We start from the raw sequence: 8,112 nt of genomic DNA on the forward strand, positions 1-8,112 counted from the left end.
ATTGAGAGACCCTGCTTGTACCTAAACTACCAAAGTCTGGGGAACAACTAGTGTATGTTACCACATACTCAGTACAAAGTATGAGAATCAAGAGGGCAATAAAAAAAACATTGGCCAGTGCTACAGTTGGACCCACAATTACAACACTTGTTCCCTGATCTTCCGACGTATGCATACAGAAACAGCAAATCTCTACGTAAGAGCTTAGTGAAGGCCGAGATTCCATCCCCAGTGGCATCAACTCAATTTAAAGGCACGCTCCCGTGCCACAACTGCCAACATTGCAGTAATATCATTAGGGGCAACTTCATCTCGCATCCCCATTCAGGGAAGCCTGTACTACTAAAACACTCTTGTACTTGTGACGCCCAGAATGTAATATACGCTTTGAAATGCCCATGTGGACTTTACTATGTGGGCATGGCAACCAGGAAGGCGAAAACTAGATGGACTGAGCACAAGTCTAATATTCGGACAAAAAAATCAGAAATCACTGGTTGCAGTGCACTTTGTAGAAGCACGGCACACCGTTGCACAGCTAAAATGTGTCATCTTAGAGCAGGTAAAGGCAGGAAGCAGAGGGGGCGACGTACAACGTAAATTGTCACAGCGGTAGATCCTATGGATCGAACTTTTGGACTCATTAAGCCCTCGAGGCATGAACACTGAGTTTGAACTAATGTGTTTTGTGTGACTTTGGAATATATACCACATGATTCAAATTATGCTTCTGACTGCACCAATGTTAATCATAACCGTTTCAACTGTTTCTCTGTGAATTTGAGAATCTGAGGGTTCGAATTTCGACTTGACCTTGCTCAATGCCCGATTAATGTTACACTGTGCTCAAGATATGGCCTTGTCTAGTTATGTTACTTGGCAAGACTCCAGGTCACTAGCCAGGTGGAATCAATGCAGGGTAAAATAATTTGTCATGTATGTACCTTGTGATTTGTAATTGATTGTATACCAATGAAGTGACACATGCAACCAATATACCAGCACTGCACATCTTTGCGATATGGCCTGTGCGCAACTCTCCAGAAGCCCTTATGAGTGAACACATAATTGATGCGTCGTGGGGGCACCCCGTGGATTCCCTTGAACCGCAGTTGTGCCCCCACGCGCATCTGTCACTTTCCATTCCTTCTATTAATATACACACAGTATACCAGGTCATTATCCCCACTAGTTGAGCTCATCGAGATTGTTAACAGATTGGATGTTCCCACGCATTCTTAATCCCCGTGACAACCTATGTTACGGCCGTAGGCCCACACCAAGATGGCTTCCGCCTGGCCGCCCCAGTGCGCATGCGTGGGGTTGCCAGGTCAACTTAGGACGCTACCCGTAGCCGCACTGCTTTCAATCTAGCAGTCAGCGCAGGAGGAGAAACTCCACAACTCGATGAGTCCTTGTTCAGTCCCCTTTGGGAATCAAGACCGATGGGGCTGTGCACGCGCTTTCTCCATGTGCGCCGCCCTTATGAGAGATACGTTGCTTGTGAGGCTCTAGATTTTACAATCGAGCGTTCTATGGACTACTTTCCGCCGCCCGATTTTAAATGCATTAGATTGAATGGAGATTAATGTTTAATGTTTTGTGATTCTTCATGAGGTTGCCTCATGTCCCTAAATATGAGTATCAAGTATTTACTTTAGGGTTTCTGCCATACTGTGCGTGGCCGCATCCCAGTCTCCAGTGATCGTCACCAGAAGACTGGGTGAGTGCAGGGATGTCACTTCCCATTACATTTTGCTACTTCTGAGTGAGTCGTTTTTTACATTACTAAAAATGCTTACCGTGGCTATTTTTTCCTCTCTTGTTCCATTGATAGGTCATTTTCTGGACCTTACCAGCCTGCTGGGATAGGTTAGTACCATTAGCCTCCCGTTACCCTACTTTTAGCCTCTCTCTATTTAAACAATTATTACAATGAATGTTCGTTTGAATTTCCCACAGGATCAGAATTAAGGAAATTGCTACTTTTCATAGCTCACCATGTATAGGAACAGAGAAGCCCCTACCCTGAAGATGGACCTTTCAGTAAAGCTTATAAAATAACCTTTGATATTCAGCAATGAATGTACAAATACAAATTTAAGCCTTTATAGGCTAAAGCCTTATTCAAACATTCACGAATCAACATTGGGTCCTGTACCCATTCAGGAGTGCATTTGGGCCTACTGGGTAGTAATACACAGTTCTGTTTCATGTTGAGGATGGCCTGAGTTTCTAACTTAAAACAAAACTGTCTGAGCCAGGCGTGGCACTTGATGAGTGCCCTCTGCGATGGTGCGGCATGCCTTCTGCATCAAGATGATTTCTGAGGATGCAGTTCAATACCTGCTTGCCCTCTGAAATGGTGCTTAATAATTGAGATTTTAGGGGTTCTGGAACTGCTTCCACTGGGTGCTCCAAGTCATCCCACCTGTGGCAGCAATAAATATCTAGGAGTATAGTGTTATTTGCAATTCTAGCTTGATATGCTGCTGAGGAAGCAACTTTCCATCCAAAAGTGTCGATTTGTTTTCTTTTTCTGGCGGGGCTTCAGTCGACGCTGGAGGAGTGCCAGCCCACTTTCTGGTAGTGGTGACAACCAGTAAATCAGGTTTTAGCTGACCCCTAATATATAGTGTGTCTGTGGGCGCAGGCCAAATAATATTTCAATTCTAGGGTTCAATGCCCTTGTGAGGTTAGGTACAAGTAAGGAGGGCTGCATACGTCCTTGTATAGATTAACAGTGGGATAAACTGGATGGCCGACTTCCTGTCGCCAAGAACGTCATCCACTACTTGTGTCTCTTTGGTGTCAATACTAAAGTGTTGGGCAGCCTTCAGCAGCAGTTCATTGTACTGAATTTGTTTGTCTACAGGCGAATCTGCTACAGGTGGATCTTGGTGGTCAGGTGACTGGATGAAAGATGTCATCATCATAGTTTTGATCCTGAATGTATAGGTCCCCTTGAGAGCCAGGGTCTTGTGACCCTGAGAGATCCACACCATACACGTCCTGAGAGCGGTCTTGGTAGTTGGAGGCTGTGGGGACTAGGACAGAATTGCTCGTCTGTGGGTCAAGATGAGATTTTTTTGGCAGGGGGTTGATGTTTTGTAGCGCCTGGCTGTGAGGCATCTCTAAGGGACGTTAGTTCTTCTGGATGCTGGTCTATGAAGTCAAAGCATGACATCCTCTTTATAATTCTGTTAAATGTTTCAGGGGTATAAATCACATGAGGGTGGGAAGCCTGAAAGGGTAGGAATGGCTTTGGAGGGTGATGCATAGCCCCTGAGAGTTTGTCTGCAGGCGAGGAAGAATCCATAACCTGAGTGCTTTTGGAGGACAAAGGCGTCAAGGATTTCTATTTTTTTCAGTAACTGTCTTTAACAGGGTATCAGGGACGTGTTTTTTAATTCGTTCTTGCATTTTCGTAATATGTTTAGGGGACGCTGGCGTGCCTTTCGCTGCCTGTTTTCAGCACGAATAAGGAGGGCCTTTTTGTGCATGGTGTCCGAACCGACTTTTAGGGCTGGTTTCAGATCAGAAACCTGTTGTGAGGCGTAAGCGAAGTCCCAGAGGATACGGAAGATCTAGAGGCTTTTTCCGCAGATACTGCGTGAGCCTCAACATTTTCGAGTGTCGGCTGTGGGATATGAAATTCATGTTCTTGGATGTGTGTGCGCTATGGCTGCGGGGTGCTGTCTCCATCACAGAGCCGACGGCCTGCTTATTGGAGGGTGCGGCCCGCACATGGGGTTCAAATGAACCCTGGTCACCTTCGGCGTCACTAACACCGATACTGCCCTCGCTGGAGTCCTCCGTCATGTCGATGGAGGCTTCGGCCTGCATTGAGGGGACAGCCCAGTGCTTTTTGCGACGATCTTTGAGAGTTTTAGGGTGGAAAAGTTTGCTGGACTTGCAAAGCTTTTCGGGGTGATCCTTAGGGAGACAGTAATTGCACACTCAGTGCATGTCTTTCCACAGGAATTTTCTATGGCGGGTAGCGCAACATTTAAAAGGTGTTTTGTCCATAATAAATGCAAAGGGCAGTTAGGTGAGGAAAAGGGGTGGCAGAATATGCATTCTCTAAAAGAAGTCAGTATAAAAGACCACCTCTCTCTCTCTCCATAGTGTAAGGGCCAAAGCCCGAAGAGGCCTGTGAAGGACGCGTCTGGTCATCGATTCAGTCAAGTCGTCGACAAAGGGGTTGTCCGTCGAAGGCCGTCGAGCAGTTCAATGACGCTGCGGCAAAAGCGGACGATGAAGAGAAATCTATGAATAACCTTAACTAGTCAAAGGCATCAGCCTGGAAAGGAACTCTGCAACTTGAGATTGACCACGAAACCAAACAATCTGAGGGGCCTCGACATGTGAAGGACCATGGGTACAGTACACGTCACACTAGGGATAGTATTACTAACGCGGCCAGTCGACGTCCGTTTACAAGTTTCGAAAACAAGTCTTGTAATACTGTGCGACTACCACTAGATGTCGGACTATGCAGAGCATGTGATCTAAGCACATCCACAAGTCTCGAATATGTGTATATATTACACAGCCACGGTAGTGGCTGTGTAGTTATGGTTAAGTTGCTAATCCCATAGGAAGAGCACTTTGTGGGTGGCTTATAACTTCGCTCTCCCTGGACGAATCCTCATCAAATTCTGCAAAAAAAACTATATGGCCCACTCTGAATTTATTTGCAAAGTTTGGTGAGGTTTGGTCCAGGGGGGCCAAAGTTTTAAGTGGGGTCCCACATTTTTTTTTCCAAAGACTGAATGGGGAAAAAACTTTGCTCACATCTACAGCCCAAACCGCTGGATGGATTTTCACCAAATTTGCGGCAGGAGCAGCGACTTGGTCCCGAAAGCGTGCTTTTGTAAATTTTGTGAAAATCGGTCCAGTCGTTTTTTTTCAAATGACCAAAAAGTAGGTCACAACAAATTAGTGATATCTATGTCCGCTCCGCGGACGCACTTCCCTGTTCGCTCCGTGGACAAGACACTGATTGGTTAATCGGCTCGCGTCATGTCCACAGACATTTGGCATGCTCTCCGATTGGCTGGAGTGAAGCGTGAAGTGCGTCAGATTTTTGGAGACGCCCGCCATCTTGGATTCGCGTCCGGTGTCCGCAGACATCACAGTAAAAACATATTAAAAAACACAACATTGCACTTGTCAAACTTATCAAATAATCTCTGGGGAGGTGAGGGGTGATGAGGATGGGATGGGATATGGCTGCAAGAAGCAAAAAACTGGTGTTTTTTTGCTGAGAAAGTCCGAACAGTTTGGATGTTCGTGAACAGTCCTGTGCAGGAACGGAAGAAGTGGTTGATTCCATCTTCGCCTCGCCACAAAGCACTTGAGAAGATTGTGTTTGATAAAACTCTCAAGAGATCTGACGGGACTCACAGCATTATGTCACACGGTAGATTTTGAGGTGTTCCACAATATGTGCCTAAAGTACAGGCCAAAGAGATTGCATTTCGGCATTCAAGGGATGAAATATAGGATATTACTAGCGGTATTAGCACATAACGAGAATGTAGGCCGTGACCAATCAAGGACTGCGGAAAACCTTGGGATGCTTCGCTACAATATGGCCTTTACAAAAAGAAGCAAAAAATGGGTGGTCAAGCCAGTATATGATGAAATGGAATTTGATTTTGTGAAAGATCTTATTATTAATGTTTTGGAAATGTACAATCATGGAATTGTATGCGATACACATACATGGTCAGAAAACATTGCCAACGTGCCCTGTTCACCTAAAACAGAGCTCGTGGAACAGTTCAAATCCAGGTACAAATGATTACCATCTGTTTTTTTGATCAACAATGTTTTTAAGAAGTGTCCAAATAAAGCATCCAATTTATCTGTTAAAATGTATCCTCTTTGTTAATTTTTTTCTTTCAACTACTGCAGTTTTTACAATTGCCTTACAATCCCACAAAAGGGATGAGACCTAGGCTACATAAGTGAAGGAGTCCATGACCCAAGCATAGGTGGGGCTATTGCTAGAAACAATGTCTCCTTTTTGTGTACCCTCTTACTCCAATTTTGGTGTAGGGAGCATTCTGTCATTGAAAAGTTTCCCCTACCCCTCAGCAACGCCACAATCATCGAGCAAGGACAGCCCCCACATTTTTCCTCCTGTGCCTGTGCATCACAATTACAGTTCTCATGGATGCAGTGAGCCAAGATGTTGCAAACTAAGAATGTATGTTCATTCTGAGTGAAGGTCACCAGCTTTGAATTTTTGCTTGCGAGCTAAGGAAGCCCACACATCGGACACACAGTATAAGGTTCAATTGTTTTTTGACCTTGAGAGAAAGGGACCATTCTGAAAGGAATTGAATGAAAGGAGGGGTGTAACAATGTAAGATATGATAAGGTTATGTATTCCAAAACTGGACTAAGGAACATGTAAATTCAGTTTAGGAAAAATCGTTGGTGCAAACGGAGTCTGCATTACGGTCTCAGTTACGCCAAGAGAATGAAAATGCAGAATATAATGTACATTTGACTTTCGACGATTTTATACCCAAACGGCCATCAACTTATTAGCTGACCATTATTGCTGGGTTACATTCTACTTGTTTGTTCTGTGTGGCATATTGCAATGAAACGCAAGTATAACCTTTGTGTGTAATGTTCTTTCTACTGCCCACAAGGGCAGTCCAGCATTGAGATGCATGTAGACCACTACTCGTGTCTCCCAGGTTCATCGCTAATATTTCATTAAAATACCATCTATGTGCACCTCGAATTGTAGCGTCAACGTCCATATCCCGTTTAGAGTTGAACATACTACATAGCACTATCCTCGGAAGCAAATTATGTAGTACTTAACACATTGTTTTCTCTCTGTTGACATTGTTTCATGTCTGTGCTAATCGTTAGTTTAAACTCTATGCCGAATTAATAAGTCAATTGATAAATTGTAATAAACATCGGCTACTGAGACACATTTCTATTGTTTTCGAAACAGGTACACCCTGCCATTCTGCGATTGTCATAGTTTCCAGATGCCAACTGACTGTTTCTTCAACCAGCAGCTGCAGATACTTGTGAACAACTGGATGTATTTGACTCTTTTTTGGGACGATCGCCAAGGGCTGATATGCCCTTACGCTGTACCAGCGATTAGGAGCAACATAACATCCTTTACGGTGGTCTAGCCCCAAGTTCATGCACAAGCCCTGCAATTCACTGTGCAACCCAAGCGCTTCTTTTACCCAAAACGAACACCTTGTGTACCCAAAAGGAACAACGCGTGACTCACGATAAACATTTTCGGATCGCGAGTGAAGCAACAAATTTCCAATTTGATAGAATATGGCAATAGCCAGATGTTCTTGGAGTGTTTATTGTGAAATAAAAGTACTTTATAAATTGTACAGTCTTGCTGTTTCCTTTTAAAGTACGGTTTCATATTCCGAATTGTGACATGCTGTGTTGTGAGACGATGTGTGTTGATTTCCAGGTTCTGCGTCAGGTAGGTGATGACTGGGTGCGTTTGGCTACGCTGCCCAGTAACGTCACCGAGAAAGGCGGAGAATATCACTAGGTTTGGTGAGGTCAGGCTCAGGGAAAGGGCGTATGATTTAGTGCCGCCAGGGCAGTTCACCTTAGGGCGATGCAGCAACGGATACAATTAGCACAAGATGGCCACGCCCTGCTGCTAGATTTCGCATGTGTACAGAAGAGGAACACTAAGGTAAGGTGCATAAAAACACATGTCTGAACCCTCGGGACCATAATATTTTCTGAGCATTGATATATGATATGATATGGCATTTGTAACGCGCCTATACACAAGTGTTTCAAGGCGCGACGAGGCAGGGAGGGGGGAACAGGGGGAGGACAGACAACGATCCTACTAGGCCAGGTGTCATTCAGACCGCGCAAGTGCAGGGGTAGGGGGAAGGGAAAAGTGCAGTACAAGGTAAGTAGAAATAAATAGATAAATAAATAGGGCCAGCTGGTGGCAAGTGCAAGGTAAGTGCAGACAAGTGCTGGGAAGGGTGGGCTGTAGGGATACAGAGACCGTCCCGCAGTGCAGGGATTGCCAGGGAGGCAGTGCAAGTGGAGAGTGGCTGGGCCCAGGACCGA

This window comes from Ambystoma mexicanum, chromosome 1p (assembly GCF_040938575.1).
Source record: "Ambystoma mexicanum isolate Mex_15411 chromosome 1p, UKY_AmexF1_1, whole genome shotgun sequence".
NCBI classification, from domain to species: domain Eukaryota; kingdom Metazoa; phylum Chordata; class Amphibia; order Caudata; family Ambystomatidae; genus Ambystoma; species Ambystoma mexicanum.